At 48.8% G+C, this 17570-nt stretch overlaps 1 protein-coding gene and 1 long non-coding RNA gene across 3 annotated transcripts in view; one reads left to right on the forward strand and one right to left on the reverse strand.

The window, feature by feature from the left end:
- Nucleotides 1-4262, reverse strand: part of Txnrd1 (thioredoxin reductase 1) — a 38546-nt gene extending 34284 nt beyond the window's left edge. Inside the window, exons 1-2 of one of the 2 annotated variants that reach the window (XM_032910625.1) lie at nucleotides 4156-4262; nucleotides 2924-3031 (exon numbers count right to left, since the gene is read on the reverse strand). The gene's annotated coding sequence lies outside the window, so the exon portion shown is untranslated. The remainder of the gene's footprint in view (nucleotides 1-2923; nucleotides 3032-4155) is intronic. The other variant, XM_032910617.1, reaches the window with a different exon arrangement.
- Nucleotides 4263-6142: 1880 nt separating this feature from the next.
- Nucleotides 6143-6979, forward strand: LOC116907612. Its single transcript, XR_004388832.1, has 2 exons — nucleotides 6143-6254; nucleotides 6637-6979. It is a non-coding gene; the product is annotated as an uncharacterized LOC116907612 (long non-coding RNA).
- The last annotated feature ends 10591 nt before the right edge of the window (nucleotides 6980-17570 follow it).

The raw sequence follows: 17570 nt of genomic DNA on the forward strand, positions 1-17570 counted from the left end.
TTCGCCAGACAGTTGTGAGAACACAAAGAGCTGTTACCGACAGGAACATTCAGCCAGAGTTACCCATGTACCCTTGCAAACACAGGCATAAGTAAGTAAGCCTACCTCTCCCTTTTATAAGCAAGCCAGAAAATTATCTTGACCAGGCTCCTCCTTTCCTACACGAGTAGTTTGGCCAAATGATGCAGTTTTCTGAGGAGGTACACCCCTGGAAAGGTGGTCTAGACAGGAACTGAGGTAAGGAACCCAGCAGAGTGGAGAAATCTAAGGCACTGCAGCTGTCACTATTCCCAGGAGCTTACAGCACCTTGAGGGCAGAGATGAGAAGAAAACCAGGCTGGCCCTGGCCCAAGAAGGCACAGAACAAAGAACTGAAAAGGGAGCCCTTCATCCTGCAAGCAGCCTTGAGGAAGACGGCCCTGGGCAGGTTAGGGAGGGAGATCTCAGGGTGGTAGGTGTGAGAAGCTTGAAGTAGTGTGGGCAAGAAAAATGAGCACCTTCTCTGATGGCTATCAGGAAGAGGCGGGCTGCAGCTAACCTTCCCTGGGGACTGACCACAACTGGCACATCTGCTTGGACATGAGTCTCACAGTGCTTCACTGCCTGCCAGCTTCCTCTTCTGTTAGTGCCTTAAAGGAACCAAGTCTCAGGCAGCCGGTTGTTAATCCTATAGCCCAAGACTCGTCTATCATGTTACTGAAGGCTTAACTATGGTAGTATTCCACTCGCTGTGCCCGCCCTTCTCAGTGCCACCAAGAGAGGCATTTGCACAGGCAATTTCAAAACTCTGGAACCAGGGCGTGGAGAGGGCTCAGTGTGGAAAGGCACCAGCTGCTAGCCCTAACAATCGGAGTTCAATCCCCAAGACCGACATAGTAGAAGGAGGGAAAAAGAGTTGTCCCTTGACCTTCATATACACACATGGTGCTCGGGCAGGCACAAGCACACACACATACACGCACACAAACACACAAATAAATGCGATTAAAAAAACCCCGAAAACCTCTGGAATCCTATATATTCCAATCCTTGTAATTGTGCCTTAAAGATAAAATAAAATGCTGCCAGGCCTGGTGGCACCCGCCTGTAATCCCAGCACTCAAAAGGACAGAGGCAAGGAGATGATCAGTAATTCCATGGCCAGCCTAGGCTACACAGTAAATTCAAAGCCAACCTGATCTACAGAAAGAGACTGCCTCCAAAGAGAGAGAAAGAAAGAAAGCCAACAAGAAAAAGGCTAGAAATGTGCGGTAGAACAACTGCTTGTGTGCAAGGCCCTGGGCTCCATTCTCAGCGTTACACACCAAATGCTGCCTTGGGGACACACCTCTGAGGTAGAGCACTGACCTACAATGCTTGCAGCCCTGTTCAATCCTGGCACAAGCACAGGGGTGGAAGGGGGCATTCATTCAAACTCCCCCTTAAGAAGTAACTGTGCCTCTCCAGTCCTCCCAAAGATCTCTCTCTCCCATCTATAATATACTCACCATGTCTAGCAAATGGTTCAAGAGTCTCAAGCCAGTCCGTAGTCTTACTGTCCTGTCCATTCCGGTTTTTTTGTTTTGTTTTGTTTTGTTTTTGTTTTTAGTGTTCATTAACGCCAGGAGAAAGGAGGAGACAGTACAGCTGGTTCACTTAAGCTCGATATATGGAGCGAATGGGAAGCACATGTTACAACCTCACTCATGGCTCTGTACCTCACCAAATGCCCAAACTGAAACTGAAATGGTCAGAGAAATGCGACAATACAATCCAACCCAAAGCTTATAAAGGCATTTTTACTCCCACTGATGTTAAAAATCACGATTGAGATAGGCCTATGTAGAAACAAATGATTACAACTTCTCGATATACATTCACCACCCCGGCAGGAGCCCCGCCCCCAGGACGACCATTGCTAGGTGTGCTGTTTAACTTGCAATCTGAAGGTCTAAGTGGGCAAGTCCTTTAACTAAAGGGAAAGCCTTTAACTCCCATAATTAGTTTCCATCCATTTGCTATTTCCATTCCCCACATTCACTCTTCAAAAATGTTTCTTTTAGAAGACTAAATAAAAATACAAAGTTATTGTTGATATCCTTCTTTTTTTTTTTTTTTTTTTTTGGGAGCTGGGGACCGAACCCAGGGCCTTGCGCTTCCTAGGCAAGTGCTCTACCACTGAGCTAAATCCCCAACCCCGTTGATATCCTTCTTAATGGCTCATACATCTAAATGTTTTTATGCCTAGCAGGCCTCAGGTTTACTGAGAAAGCAAATGTCCCAGTCTACTTTACTTTTGAAAATCAGAGAGGCTGGTGAGATGGCTCTGAGGAAAGGCACTTGCTGGCAAGTGTGGAGACTGAGGTTTGATCCCCACGATCCACATAGGGGAAGTTAAGAACAGACTTCACAATGTCCTCCAACTTCAATACATCCGTCTGGTGTCTCATCCTGCATTTTTGCAATTCTGCAGGCTGTTACCCCTCCATCCAAGTGGAGAGACCAAAAAATACGTCCAGCACACTTGACACGGAAGGTTAGATCTTTATATCCACTCAGCTCTGAGCTAGAGAAAGAAATGCCTGACGGGAAACAAATTCAACCCAGGGGATTCCTGGTTGTTTCCCGGAGCCTGCGTTTCTCGGTACCTCATGCCCTAGAGAATTAAGAGGAAGGTGATGGGGCGGGCCTAATGAGGAAGGGGTAAGCATTTCCTAATGCCCTTTTTCTCAAGACTTCCCCATGCTACTCACCCTGCGGATGAAGACTGTAAGAGGGGAAATCCAAACAAAGGGTACTTTGAACAGTTGGTCGTTTTAAAAGAAGAAATGGCTTGGCTTGGCTCCTCCCGGTTCAGGGATCAGAGCACGTGGGTCGCCAGCCTGCAGTGACCCGGCGCCGGGGCGCCGGGGATCGGGAATCCGGGATCGTGCGCGGCTCCTACCTTCAGGGCTGGACCATGGCCGCCCTCCGCTCGCCCTCGCCTTCTGCCCGCTCGCCGCCTCCCGCGGCCTCTCCGTTCGCCCGCGCCGCTGCAAGGCCCCGCCGCCCTCTGTGGCACAAAGCAGAGCGGCAGTGAGCCTTCCTCCGGGCGGGGCTTCCGGGACGCCACACGCCCTCCGGTCACTCCCGCCAGTGGACTCCGACCCGCAAGCAGCCGAGCCAGCAAGAAGACTCCAGGACCTCCTGAACTCAGAAAAGCTCTGCAGGGCGACTAAAGGCTCCCAGTCTCGCTAACACAGAGTGGTCTGGCTTTTGATCGCATTGCCGAGAGAATTCAACACCCTGGGCTTCCTGGAATCTGAAACCGCGGGCAAAACGAAGGCCCACTAAGACAGTATCCATCCACACTCTGGATGACATCAGGGGAGGATGGATGGTCCTATTTCACAAAGGAGTGAACTCGGAAAAGTATGAGGCTATTAAAAATGGAGCTCACAGATATATATATATTACTGACACCAGCACTTAAATGCAGTTATTCAGTGCTAGTACCAATAGAGATATAAATATAATGTATATATGTACATATAAACATTTAGTCTTCACAACTGTACTTTTAGATGTGTTACCACGTCCATTTCACAGGTTGGGAAACCGAGTTACAAATTGTCAACCAACTTGGACAAGTTCGAGCTGCCTGTCAACATTGGAGGCGGGACTCAAATCCAGGCAGGATTGATTGTCTCTGTTCTTAACCACCAGCCTGCACCGCCTCCTTCAGTTAGGGAACTACCTGGGTCAAGGAGGGCAAGCCACTTTGAAAACATGCGAATGGCAATTCCAAGGAGTTTCATGGGGCTTATGGTATGAAAACATTTGTAAAGGCATGAAACTTCTTAATGCAATCACAGACCTATATACATATTCCTCAAAGTGTCGCATATAACTCAAGATCATTGCTCTACAAGGGATACCCATTTTCTCTGGTAGCTTGCCAGGCAGGCACCAGCAGACTAGGGCCGGACTCAAGTCCCCATATACTGAAGCTTGTGACTCGGGTTGTCCTTGCACCTTTTCTAAGAGCTTACCCTAGCTTGTTCCCAGTCCTCTCAGTCACACAGTAAATGGTCCCCTCCCGGATATTTCCAAATCACCACCCCGGAGCGATGCTCCTAGGTCAGCCAGCGACTGTCCCGGGCATCCCTGGTCCCCAGGAGCTGGCGTAGAGCTTACATGAGCAAGGAGGATGAAAACACCGGCTCTTCTCGCCCCGCCGCGTCGGCGTCCCGCACCTCCCGCGTGGATGCGAGGCCTGACGGAAGCACACTGAGGATAAAGAGCTGCTGGTTCCTAGTGGCTCCGGGAAGCCACGCCCTGCTCTTAGTAGGCGGGCGAACTGCCCGTGTCAGAATGACAAAGCAAAAATCCAGTCTTCGCGCAGCCCCGGCAACCTGTGCCTGTCCTCCCCGCAAAGTGAGAGCTCCTAATTGGACCGTGCAACATCCTCGCTGCCCGGAACCGCCCCCCGACCCAAAGGCCGCCGCTGCTATTCAAAGAATGTTGGGAACCAGAACCCAGTAAGAGTGTGTGGAGTGAGTAAGCTGGCCTCAGCCCTAAGGCGCTGCTATCTACAAAGCTTGCGTTAGTCACAAGAGGAACTTTAAACGTATTGACGCCCGGCATCTGTACAGATGTTCTGATGTCCCTGGTACTGGCTGTGACCCTGCCAAGTAGGTTTTTTTTTTTTTAAGAAAATGCAAAAGTTAATCTAATTGACTGCATAGTTAAGTGACCCCCACTGCCCTGAGGATTAGTCAAGTCTGGTGATTCTCTTAAGGAAGTTCCCTGGCTTTTTAAAACTATGCCTACTTCATCCTGAGTAACCCTGAAAAGAAATGAGTAATTCTCCTTACAATACTTCCTCTTCGTCCCAGTCGGGCTTGGGGTTGTGTTGTTTACCTTAAAGAAAGCAGTATATTTAGCACTTGGCACAGCACCACCAGCACCTACCAGAGGCAGCCTTGTCCTCTCATGCCTCCCTGCCCCTAGGTTACTAAGACTGCTTGGCACGCGAGTGAATGGATGGATGAATGAATGAATGAATGAATGGTCGGTCTGACCCACTACTTTAGTTAATGGCTGGGTGAAAAACAAAATAGGTGAGAAGGTTGCTGGCTCCGAACAGCCTGAAGCCACACCTGCTGAGAACTGGATGGCTCTCCCCACATTCCTTCTAGGCTCTGTGAAAGTAAAAGGCTTGCGTAAATGTACACACAACTGCACAGGCTGACCGGACGCCTCTCCCACACTGCTCACAGCTCACTTCTTTTGTGTGTGTACAATCAGTGCTTGAACTGGGGCAACCCCTGACTCTCAAATGTAGGGACTGGCTACAAAGCAAGTATTCAGGCCAAAAGACAGAGAATTTGATTGCCCCTGACTCCCCAGCCAAGGTCTGCATTAAGCACTGTTTGCCTTATCTCAGGTGTAGGGACAGTCCGTAAAAAGAAGGTCCTGGGTACCTCATTATTAAAAATATAGACAGTGCAACTTATTTCTAGAATATGATGGGATAGAGAGAGGCTTTTATATCACGGTTATAATAACATACTAATGCCAGGATTATAGGATTCCAATAGCTTGACCCTGAAAATATCTTACCGGGACTGGTCAGAGGGATCACGGTTGAGCATATTAGAAAAGACCACGTAAGCCACTTCAACTCCCCACTGCCCCTAAGATAAGTAGACTGTAGCACGCGCTGGAGGCTGAAACAGCTCCCCGCTTGTGAGGAGATGCAGAGAGCCGTATTCTGGTCCAGTCAGTTACTGGTTACGGGAAGAGGCTCCTACTCCCCTTCCCCCATAGCTCAAGGTCTGCTCACGCTCTAATCAAACACCTTAGATCGATTTGACTGAGCATGTTATCTTCCTTCCCTGAAAACCAACACAGTCAATGCTCATTTGAAAAGCCACCTCCTCTGGGTGGGGCTCCCACCCATGACTGTCCCTTCCCTCTTTGTGGCCCCAAGTACCTACTAAAAACTGCACATCACCTAAATCTATCAAAACTTTCGAAAAGCAAACCCTTGTTTGATTTCTTGTCCCCCTAGAATGTGGTATCGAAGCTCGGACAACGTCGAAAAATCCTTCTGTTTCTCAACTGTCGTCTCGGCTAAGACCGGGGTCCTGCTGCCTCAACAGCAATGTAAACCCTGCAGAGGGTGCCAGCTACAGTAATCACTATGGAACCTCCGTCTCTCTAGGGCCCTGAGATCAAGTCCAGCTTTCTCAATGGTCCAGACAAGGCAAGACCCACCCTTCTTTGGGGAGGTTTGTTTGTTTTGTTCGGTCAAAACAGAGTTTCTCTGTGTAACCCTGGCTGTCCTAGAACTTGCTCTGTGAACCAGGCTGGCCTCAAACTCAGAGATCTGCCTGCCTCTGCCTCCCAAGTTCTGGGATTAATAAAGATGTGCGCTGCTTTCCCCCAACCCTCACTCTTACCCCCTGGCTAAGAGCCACTCCTGTTAGTGCTGCTCGCCCGTCCACATCGTCTGTACCCTACTTGGGTACAGAAACACATAGAGAGTAGGTCAGGACCACAAACCTCAAATCTGTCCCTGCCCAGCAATCCTTTCTCCCTGTCATATTTCCCCAGCCGCCACAATGACTCTTCCACTTTTTCCTTCTTCTTTTTCTCTTGAATCTCTAACAGCACTGCCACATCTTGCCCTCCCTCTGCTCATGACCTGGTTTCAGCCTTAAGAAACCAGAATCCACCAGACAGGCCTTCCCAGCATTTTCCCAGGAAAATGGCTCCCAGTAGAAGAAAAGCAAGGTTCATGGCCATTGGCTCTTGCCTTCTCCACTCAACATCTCCCTCGGTCACCGTCAATTTCTTGTTCCGTGCCTGACCATTTTTGTTGTCATGCAAACACGCTGTGCACCTCTCGTTCCAAGGAAGCTGTCGCCGCATCCTTTCACAAGGCAATGGGGTGAGGTGGGTGTTGGACGAGCTCTCTACACTCCGAAGAACAATAAAGGAAGCAAGAAAGCAGGAAACTGTCTGAGGATGTCCCATGCATGGGACACAAGAAACAAAGAAGCACCAAGCAGAGATTGCACTCACCCAGTGGGGCAGCCAGAGAGCCAGGAAGACATGGTAGGAAGGAAGCAAAAAGCCAGGAGGGAAAAAGGCAGAAGCTGTAAAGGCTTGAACTAGTGAGGCAGCACCTGCCTCTGAGGGTAAACACGGGTTAGGAACAGGAGAAAGTGAGAGATGAGAACCTACTATAAAGATGTCCGGGGGCTGGGGATTTTCAGTGGTAGAGCGCTTACCTAGGAAGCGCAAGGTCCTGGGTTCGGTCCCCAGCTCCGAAAAAAAAGAACCAAAAAAAAAAAAATGTCGGCCTTGGCCGCTGGGTAAGTGGGGGCCCTCTTTGGGACGGGGACGGTTGGGGAAGGAACGTAATAGCCTGGTACAAATCCATAGTCTGACTTTCTAATTTTCTCTCTAAATGGAGATTTCCAATAGGCAACTGGATATATAGATCTGGAGGTCAGAACCGAAGGTAAAAATCAGAGAGAAAGTAGGGGAGTCAATATAAACAATACCATACACCATATGCACTAGCTGGGCAAGGTGGTGGCACGTGCCTCCAGTCCCAGCGCTCGGGATCTGGAACTCTTTGAGTCTGAGGCTTTCCTGGTTTACAAAGTGAGTTCAAGCCAAGAGTCTCAAAATTAAATAAGCAATAGGATAAAAGGTACTCCATCTATTGGGATTTTCTAGGAAAAAAAAGAGAGAGAGAGAGAACCCAGCAGTAGGATGTGAGTGTAAAGCGGCCGTGGGGTTAGAAGGGAACCAGTTAACAGTTAGGGCTCTCGCTTGAGAAGTGAGGCCAAAGGTCAGGAGTTCAAGGTTATCCTTAGCCTGGGAGTTTGAGGCCAGCCAAGACTATAGGAGACCCTGTCTCAACGTACTGGCTCAGTGACTTAGAAGGTCAACAAATCCCCAGCCACAGGCTGGAGACTCGAGTGCCACTGCTCCATCCCTGCTGCCTGAGGAAGCTGGGAGGGCGCTTCCTCTCCAGTGGGCCTCTGGCTTTTCTCTGGGGGCCGTGAGGTAGCTGGTTGAAGCGCACACGTATGTGCGCCTTCTGGGAGGTAATCTTCACTCTTGAGTTTACTGAGTTCAATGTTAATTACACTTCTAAAATCCCTTCGCAGCAGCATCTAGTGTTTAACTAAAGGAGTGGGTGACCACCGCTGGGTCAAGTTGACACGGAAGGTTAATTCTCACACTCTGGTACTAGATAAAAGTCACCCAGGGAGCAAGTAGATTTAGGGAGATGAGGGTGGCCCAGAGACAGCCCTGAATGCTAAATTACAGAGAGAAAAAGGAACTGGCCCGGGGGAAGGAGCTAGAGGATGCAGGAAGAAGATAAAGTCTCTCAGAAGCCAATGGAAAGTGCTCCTGTTTAAGGAGGGGACTTGTATGACAAGGGTGCAGAACAGGAAGGGAACTGGAGCTGGCAGGCAGGGCCGGACTCCTTCATTCTGAACAGGGAAAAGCAGGGAGTGCAGACAGAGGATGAGAGCAACAGTGTCGGGTCTCCTGCTGGTATCTTTGCTCCTCTAAGAAGGGGATGAGTAGAGCAAGCTGTCATACTGGCAGAACTGAGGGAATAATCCAGACACGGTAATGTGGCCAGTCCCTCAGAGAAAAGGACAAGGTGACTGCAGAGCCACCCCCTTGAAACAGACATTTATTACTCAGTGGGGCTTGGAAGTAAAACCCAGGTGATATTCTAACTTGAGGCAAGTTCCTCAGTTCTCCAACTCCTTTATCTCCTCTCCACAGGGTCCCCTGTGGCCCTTCCACCTCCTCATCTAACCCAAACCTCCCCTTCACCCCAGTCATTAGCCCGCCCTCCATCCCTTTAATTACCGACTCCCAAGTACTTCACAAATCCAGTTCCAACCTGTCTTCCCCGAGGATGCCATCAAAGAGGCCAAGTCCTATGAAATGTGTCACAGTGCCAGGCAGTCATTCGACATGGCGATCACACTGTGGCGATTATGTTTTATTTATGATTGTTTGATCAGTGTCCGCCTCCTCTGGAATGGCAGGGTCAGTCAGCTTTCAAGTGACAGTGATGTTTATCTGTGCTCCCCCACCTTGGTACACAAGTAACTCCTGAGCTCTTAAAAGATGGTTTGCAGAGCGTGGATCCGTTTGTTTTATTTAAATCTAATTGATTTAAATGTAAACAACCTCGAGGGAATCAGGGACTGCAATTCCTATTTTAACCACTGTATGCCCAGCACCCAATGCAGTATGTACACGTAGTGACTGCTCAGTAAATATTTGTCCAGAGGTTAAATCTGTAGATTGGGGATATCACTAATTAATTTATATCCATTGTATCTTTTCCATATGGGGGAAAAATGTTTTCCACAGGACAAATGTAAGGGGGTCTCCTACAGTTCCAGAGAGGTGAATTTCACTTTTCAGAGCACAGTCCATCTCAAGAGGAAGCTGGGACAACAGGGAAAACACCCTGGTCGTCTGAATAGAATTCCATCTGTAATCTTCTTGGGAAGTGCTTGGAGCATGGGGAATGCCCAAACGTGCTGGTCCACGATCTCCACTGAGTACACAGAAGGGAAGCAGATGCTAGTGTGCGATCACAAGAGAGGGCTCCTAAGCTGAGAGGCCTTAACCCAAAGCCTGAAAAATAACAGGTGGGGGGGGACGGCGAATGGGAACCGGCAGGGCTTGGTATGTGGAAACCCAGGTTGTATGCAATTAACTTAGTTAGTGCTTCCAACTGTCTGATAAGGGGCCATAGTCTTGGTTTTCCCATTTTACAGACAAAAAGAACGGAGGTGAGAGGAGCTGAGTTTGTTGGCCCTCAGCTACGAGAACAGGGCCGAGGCTACCCCAGCGCTATAATACTGAGCTACCTCACCAGCAAAATGCCCCAGGCGGAGCAAGCACCAGGCAAAAAGGCACTGAGGTCTTAGGAAGGAAACAGTACCTCTCTGTGTAAAGGGAGCCGAAACAGAGACACACTGGATCCCATCTGTAGATCAAAGCCAAGGAAGTGTTTGGCCCATTTCCGCACACGCTCGATGAATCCCCATAGGATTCTAAAAAAAAAAAAAAAAAACGAGGGCTGTAGAAAGTTAAGGGTTTTATCAGAGCAGGTAATGCTAGAGTTCGGGTAAAAATCCAGGGTTCCCCTGGGTATGGTGGTGCATACCTTTAATCCTAGCCCCTGGGGGCACAGTTCAAGGTCTCTGAGCTTTAGGTCAGCCTGAGCTACAGTAAGTTCTAGGTCAGGTATGGCTACACATTGAAGATCGTCTCTCACAAACAACATGGCTCAGCAGTTAAGAGCGCTGGCTGCTCTTCCAGAAGACCCGGCTTCGATGCCCAGCACCCACAACTCCAGTTCCGGTGAATCTGATACCCTCTTCTGGTCCTCCGCGGGCCCCAGGCACACACCGAGGGCACAGACATGCGTGCAAGCACTTAACCATACACAAACATTTTTAAAGTTTTTCTTTAAAACAACAAAGAGCTCGAGGGGTTCCTATCTATAAACCCATTGTTTCACAGTTAATTACTGTACAGGGAGGAACGAAAATTATAAAAAGCAACATGCTAAAGATACAAAAACAGCAGTAGCTTTCTGACAAGAGCCAAAGAAGATTTTGTCCACACAGCGTCCATCCTGGGAGCTCTGAAATCCTATCCTGGTAACCATGACCCCACGAAGACATCTCCCCTCAGACACAGTCTGTCCCCCTCCTTTCTCCCATGGGGTTGCATTCAGGACATCTTTTCTCACTTCTCCCGCTGCCTGAGGGCCTAAACAGCCTCTCCATAGTCCTCGCCACAGCCCCTGGAGATTTAGTGCCATCTCCATTCACAGATGACTAACTCCAGGGTGGGTGACACAGTGAGTCCTCTCTCTACCCCGCACTATCTGCTTGAGGGGCTAATCTTTGTTTTCCTGATGCCTGGGGCGAACGCTCCATGAGGAGACACTGCAGGTTTGACTGAATCTGACTTTTCTGGGTTTTGTGAGGGGGGTGGAGGGAGTTGTGTATGCTTTTAGGTGTTAATGGAGAGAACCGTGCAGCTAAGGATGAAGGAGCCCTGACTTGTAGCACATGCCAGAGTCCGTGGTATAAACACTTCAAGCTACCAGCTTGGGCACAAAGTCCCTGAGTGTGTAATGGCGGCTTCCCTAGCTGGCAGGAGCTCTTGGGTACCAGCTGTCTGCCTCTCTGTCTCTTCTTCCAGCAGCTCTGTACTCAGACCTCCCTGCATCCTCAGACAACATGATGCAGACTGTTCTCCTGAGGCTTAACTGGCCAGCATGCTACACTATCCCAGCTCCTAATGTGCTCTGGAACCCGATATCCTGCCTTCAATGGGGCCTTTTCCCTCTTGCACAAGTCTCCAGGCGGAGCCCACTGCTGCGTCTCCTTAATTTCCTACGGATAAGCAGTATGTTCTAGTAGAGGGGAAACCACGGTCTGGCCTTTCTGCTAGCGAGCTGTGTGCCCTTGGGCACATCCTGGTACACCTCTGTGCCTCAGTTTACTCATCTGTAAAGTGCTGATAAATAATATGTATACCTCATGTGGTGGTTGTGGAATGAGGTATTGGAAGGCCCAAGAATGTGGTAGGTAATCAATATTTGCATGCATGGTGTTCTTCTGACATGGCCTGAAGCTGGAAAGCTTTCATAAACTCCTTCCATGAGTCATTCACAGGAACTATCAACAACGTATTATATTACACCAGGCCCTGTCCATGATCTAATCCAAAGGACACATCCCCAGTCTATATGAAGCATGCCGTTTTATTTAATTTTTTTTTTTCGAGACACTCTCACATAGCCCAGGCTGGCCTTGAACTCACTATGTATTGAGATTTCAGGGATGAGGAGTGTTTCCCGCAGGCGAGGCAAGAACCCTGTCCACTGATCTGCACCCCCAGCCCCAAGCGTGCTGCTTCCTCCAGGGCACACGCTCATTCCTCAGAGCTTGTCGTTCCTGGGGAGAAGAAAAGGCATTGCTTTCCTCAGTCAACTTACTAGAAGGGCTGGAAGCGCTACGTGACGTCTGTGTTCCGTGTACATACGAGCCTCGGGTGTCCCCACGGCTGGAGCACGCAGAAACACTCCTGTGAGCTAGTCACTGCCCTACTTCAGTTTCAAAGGAAGGGAAATGGTTTTCCGTCTTTGTTCGGTTTTGAAGAGAGGGTTTCCCCATACGGTCCCTGTCCCCCTGAGCTCGCAATACTCCTGCTCTGGACTGCCATTCTAGGTGGAACACACCAACCGGAACGTCCAGCCGGAAGAGAAAAGTTCTTAATGTGGGAAACCCCTCGCCTGAAGAGCCTCAGGGGGGCGTGGCCTCCATTCCAGTAAACTCTCAGATAAACTCTTATAAAACTGGAGATCAGTCACGCTCACCCCCAGCCAGCCATGTACTAATTACTAATGGTAGCTGGCTTTTAGGTCCTCTAGATCAAAGGAGATTACATTGCTCCTTAGTACACATCACAAGGAACCTGATACTGTGAGGAACATTCCTGTCCTATTTCTTCTCCCCCTAAAAAGCCCAAACTGCCACAGTCACCAGAAGAAGAGAAGAGGGACGGGGGAGGGGAGGGGAGGGGAGGGAGACAGAAGGAGCCCAGGATCTTCCTGACGGGTAGCTAATGATCTGCTAGTCCAACCCTGTAACACAGCCACACGATGTGTCACCTCACGAAGCTCATGCACAAGAAGCAAGCAAACCAAGTTACTTTAAAAAGTGAGGAACAGGGTGTCCCATATGGGCCACGTGCAGCATGAAGACTGGACCTGCCAGGTAGGCCCTGTTTTTAACTGAGACTGACCTAAGTCTCACAGGAAGCACTGACATCAGTTTTCCAGGCTGTAGCTTAGTGGTAGAGCCCATGCCGGGCACGCGCACCATCCCCCAACACGAAACTTTCCCACTAACAGCAGACGAGAGCCGTGTATATTCCCACCTTGGTACTTTTTAAATCATTTATCTACGGACTGAAAACGTTTACTCACTCTTCAAAACTCTCAGGAACTCTGAGACTCGGCTCCCTGCTGCTGGTCTCCACAGGGCTCAAAGTTAATCGTTAGCGGATTTCGCCTTTGGCAGAAAAAAAAGCATGTTCTAGGCTTTCAGTTCACTGTGCAGTCACTGGATTCTCCAAAAAGCAAAGTCCGCTCACATGCAGGCCATCCTGTAAAGTGTCTACATTTGTGTTTTGTTTATTTGTTTTGAGTTTGTTTGTTTGTTTAGTTTCTGTTTTTGAGATACGAGGCTCGCTGTGTCTCCTAAGTTAGTCAGTCTCCAACTGGAGCTCAAATGGCTTTAGCACAGGCACCTGCCTTATTCTTGTGATTTAAATTAGAGACAAACCTGTCTCCACCTGTGTGGAAACTGCTGCGCTGTCCTTTCAGATGAGCCAGTCTGAGCCATTCCACAGGTAAATGCAAGATGTGACCGGGATCACTAACTGGACACCATGCATACAGCATCCTAAAGTGAAGACTTCATTTCTCAGCCTCCCTTTGGGTGTGTGTGTGTGTGTGTGTGTGTGTGTGTGTGTGTGTGTGTGTGTGTGTGTGTGTGTGTGTGTGTGTGTGTGTGTGTGTGTGTGTGTGTGTGTGTGTGGCTAAGTGATTACCTGTTGGCCAGTAAGTCCAGGCAGATTGCTATGTGACTGCCAGGAGATATTCTTACACGGAAGTTGTGCGTTCCCCTTCACCCCTCTTCCCAGCAATGGCTAGGCTGGGCACCACCTTAGAGAGCAAGGGGGAAGACGAGTGCTGAGGGATACAGGATATCGGATTTCCAGTGCCAGGCTCTTGATACCTAGATTGATTTCAGGAAAGAAAAATGTGCTTCTACTACTTTAAGCCGCTTTTGTCTGGGCTTGGAGGCTGTATGTAGCCAAACTGAACCATAACCAGATCACTCGTGTTACCCTACAAGGACAGATGGGTCTCAGTATCTGCATCCAATGAAGATCTGGGTTCTGGTCTACCGCACAGTCTTTCCCAGAGTTCTAACTCATTCCCAAAGCCTGAGCCGTATCCATAGAGTAAGCCCTCCCAAGCCTGCAGACCTCATCCAGACATGCGCATGCCCGGCTACCAGCTACCTTGGACACCCCCAGCATGGCTACCATAAAGTTACTGTGTCGCTTAGAAGCCTCCCCATATTCATCTCTGGGGAACGGCACCAAGGCCAAACTCCATGGCTGTCGTCTCAGCCACACCCTTCCTCTTTCCTGCATCCTTTCACCTCAGACTCGATTCCGCCTTCCACTAAAGTTTCCCCCGCGGGATGAAGAGATGGCTGGGTGCTCCTGCGGGGGCCTGAATCTGTTTCCCAGCATGCACTTTAGGTGGTTCACGACCGCCTGTATAACCCCAGTTCCAGGGAGATCCAGTGCCTCTGGCCTCCACAAGGCCCCTGCAATCGTACGCACTTACCCCACACAGACACACAGGCCGACGCATGGTTGTAAAACATTACAATAAGGCTAGGCGGTGGCGGTGCACGCCTTTAATCCCGGGACTCCGGAAACAGAGGTAGGCGGATCTCTGTGCATTTGAGACCAGCCTGGTCTACGGAGTGAGTTTCAGGGTAGCCAGGGCTACATAGAAGAACTCTGTCTCAGAAAAAAACAAAACAAAACAAAAAAAACTAAAAATAGCTAGCAAAATAAATACATTAAGTATTGTTTAACAACCTTTTAAAGAGCAAGGAGATCCTATTCGTCTATATCTCCTCAGTGCCTCCTCGAGCACTGAAGGAACAGAGCACAAATGCCTGTATTCTTCAGCTCTTTTCTGTGCTTTCAACAATTTTTAAATTTCATGTATATGTGTGCATGTTTTTGCCTGAATATATGTACATGCACCACCTGTGTGCTCGGTGCCCATGGAAGTGAGGAGAGGACGTCTGATCCCCTGGAGCTGGAATCCTGAGTGCTTACGACAGAATCCGGGTCCTCCACAATGACAAGTGCTTCTAATTTAACCGCGGAGCCCTCCTTTGCGTTTAGCTTGCTCAAACAAAGATGTGATATTTCACAAACATCTATTTTAAATTGTTTTCCCCTTTTTCACAGGACGTGAGGTTTTATGCTGTAGAAATCTTCCCATGCTGTTAGGCCGCTGTGAATCATGTTTATGGACGACTAATGGCGCGGGAGTCAGCCATGCTCTGACGATGTCTCAGGAACCGTGGGAGGTGTTTTATATGAACTCTCATCCCATCTCCATGTTACAGGTGAGGGAACTAAAGCTCCAGAGCCCTCGACTTGTGACTGTGACTAATGGTCATGACAGAGCAGGACTCGACTCACTTACGGAGAAGAGAAGGCTCCTCCATGCTGGTTTAGTAGTGTGAGACCAACTGACTAAATAAAGTTTACACTATGGAGATCTTCATCTAAATCTGCTCAATTCACAACTAAACAGCTGGAGAAGGGGCATTAATTAATTACTACAGTATAGACGGTATTACCTTGATTTGAATATTACCTGAATTTGAACAACTTGACCACAGTGGACAAGGGCTGGATGGACCTCAGTGGTAACACACTTGCCTGCCATATACGAGTGCCTGGGTTTGCCCCCAGCCCCACAGGGAAGATAAAACAAGGAGAACAACCTAGATGGGCCATACTATTTCCTTCTGGCATGAACTGGACCCCAATGTGTATGGTACAGCGATGTGTTTTCTTAGTTCTACTTAAGAGCATCCTTTTGAGAAATAGGAAGGTTGTTTTCAGCCCGACTCTGGGTACATTTGGGTACAGAAATGTGCCCAAGAAGAGGAAGATATGTATAAATTCTTATGTGAGTGTTATGATATCACTGATATCCACTCCTCTTCATCCATTTATACAAGAGCAGAACACACACTGGAAAAGCAGAGGCAGGAGGATGACTGTTTGAATCTAGCCTGGGCTACAAAAGGAGCTACAGGCCAGCCTGGGCTACAATGTGAAACACTGTCTCAAAAAACAAAAAAATAAATAAATGAAAGTAAAGAGCAAAGCACATCCTGAGACCCCCAACGAGTGTAGCAGTTATGTCTGTGAACAATACTGAGGCAGTTGAGTCATTGTGTGTGTGTGTGTGTGTGTGTGTGTGTGTGGTGTGTGTGTGTGTGTGTGTGTGCGTGCGTGCGTGCGTGCCTGTGTGTGTGTGTGTGTGTGTGTGTGTGTGTGTGCATGCTGGAGTGACTGTCTCACACTGTGACCAGCACCTGTGAGCATCCTGGACTCTCCAGGCATATTCCTCAGTGGTAAGTCCCGGCTGTCTTGCTGGTTATGTAACCCTGAGTGACTTATTTAACTCCTGGAGCCTTTCCTTCTCGGTGACAGGGAGGTGACAGGTTCACAGAACTATGACTAACTCGGCCAGTGCTTACAGAGTTTACAGCAGAGCTCATGGCTGTCACTCTTTAAGGTGTCTATTCCTAGTACTGCAGGAGGAACATAAGTAATGAGAGGTAATGAAATGGAACAGAACACACTGGATCTTATCAATAATCCCCAAAACACAGCTCAGCTTTTCACCTCGCAAGGTGTCGAGCAATGACACTGAGAAACCTGTTATGATTTCTTCCTGCGCACTAAGTACCAAGAGGGTATTGACCTCGCAGGGTTACTAAGTACAGACCAGCTCAAAGGTTCCAGAACTTCAGAAATGTTCATACATAGATTTACAAAGCCATCCTAGTGATCTGTTCCAAGAAAATAATCCTCAATCCAACAACAAAAACAAAATCCACGTACAATAAAACTACTTCTTACCTGTCACTCTATCGTGTGAAAAAGAAAATGGCACAAACTGAGCGTGTTGCCGCGTATCTGTGCTCACACCTGCAATCTCAGCCCTTGGCAAGCTGAGGCAGGAGGATTGAAAGCTCTATGTGGGCCTGGGTTATACAGTGAGGACCTGTCTCAGAAACAAAGCAAGGGCTAGACAGCTGGCTCGGTGGCCAAGGACATGCTGCTCTTGCACAGGACCCGCGCTGGGTGGCTCATAACTGCCTTACCATGTCCCCAGCTCTGGGAGACCTGATACCTTCTTCTTCCCCCATGGGTACCTGCATGATCTGCAAACGGTTCACATCCAGACAAGCAGGCATGTGTGCACAAGCGCACGTACACGCATGCGAACACACACACACAGACATACACACACACACACACACACACACACACACACACACACACGTAAACTTTTAATTTTAAAAGGGGCACCAGGGTGCTGGAGAGATGGATCAGTGGTTAGGAGCACCGGTCGCTCTTCCAGAGGTCATGGGTTTGATTCCCCGCACCACACGTTAGCTCACAACCATCTGTTACTCCAGTCGCAGGGAACCCAATGCCTTCTGACTTCCATGAGCATGTACAGGGTACACAGACACACATACAGGCAAACCCCCATACATATACAAATAGTATTAATATTGATAATTTTATAGGGGGGGCTGGCAAGATGGCTCAATGGGTAAAGGCACTTGCCGTGTGGGCCTAATGACCCAAGTTCTATCCTAAGAAGCTGTGTAAAGGTG

Source organism: Rattus rattus, chromosome 1 (assembly GCF_011064425.1).
Source record: "Rattus rattus isolate New Zealand chromosome 1, Rrattus_CSIRO_v1, whole genome shotgun sequence".
NCBI classification, from domain to species: Eukaryota; Metazoa; Chordata; class Mammalia; order Rodentia; family Muridae; genus Rattus; species Rattus rattus.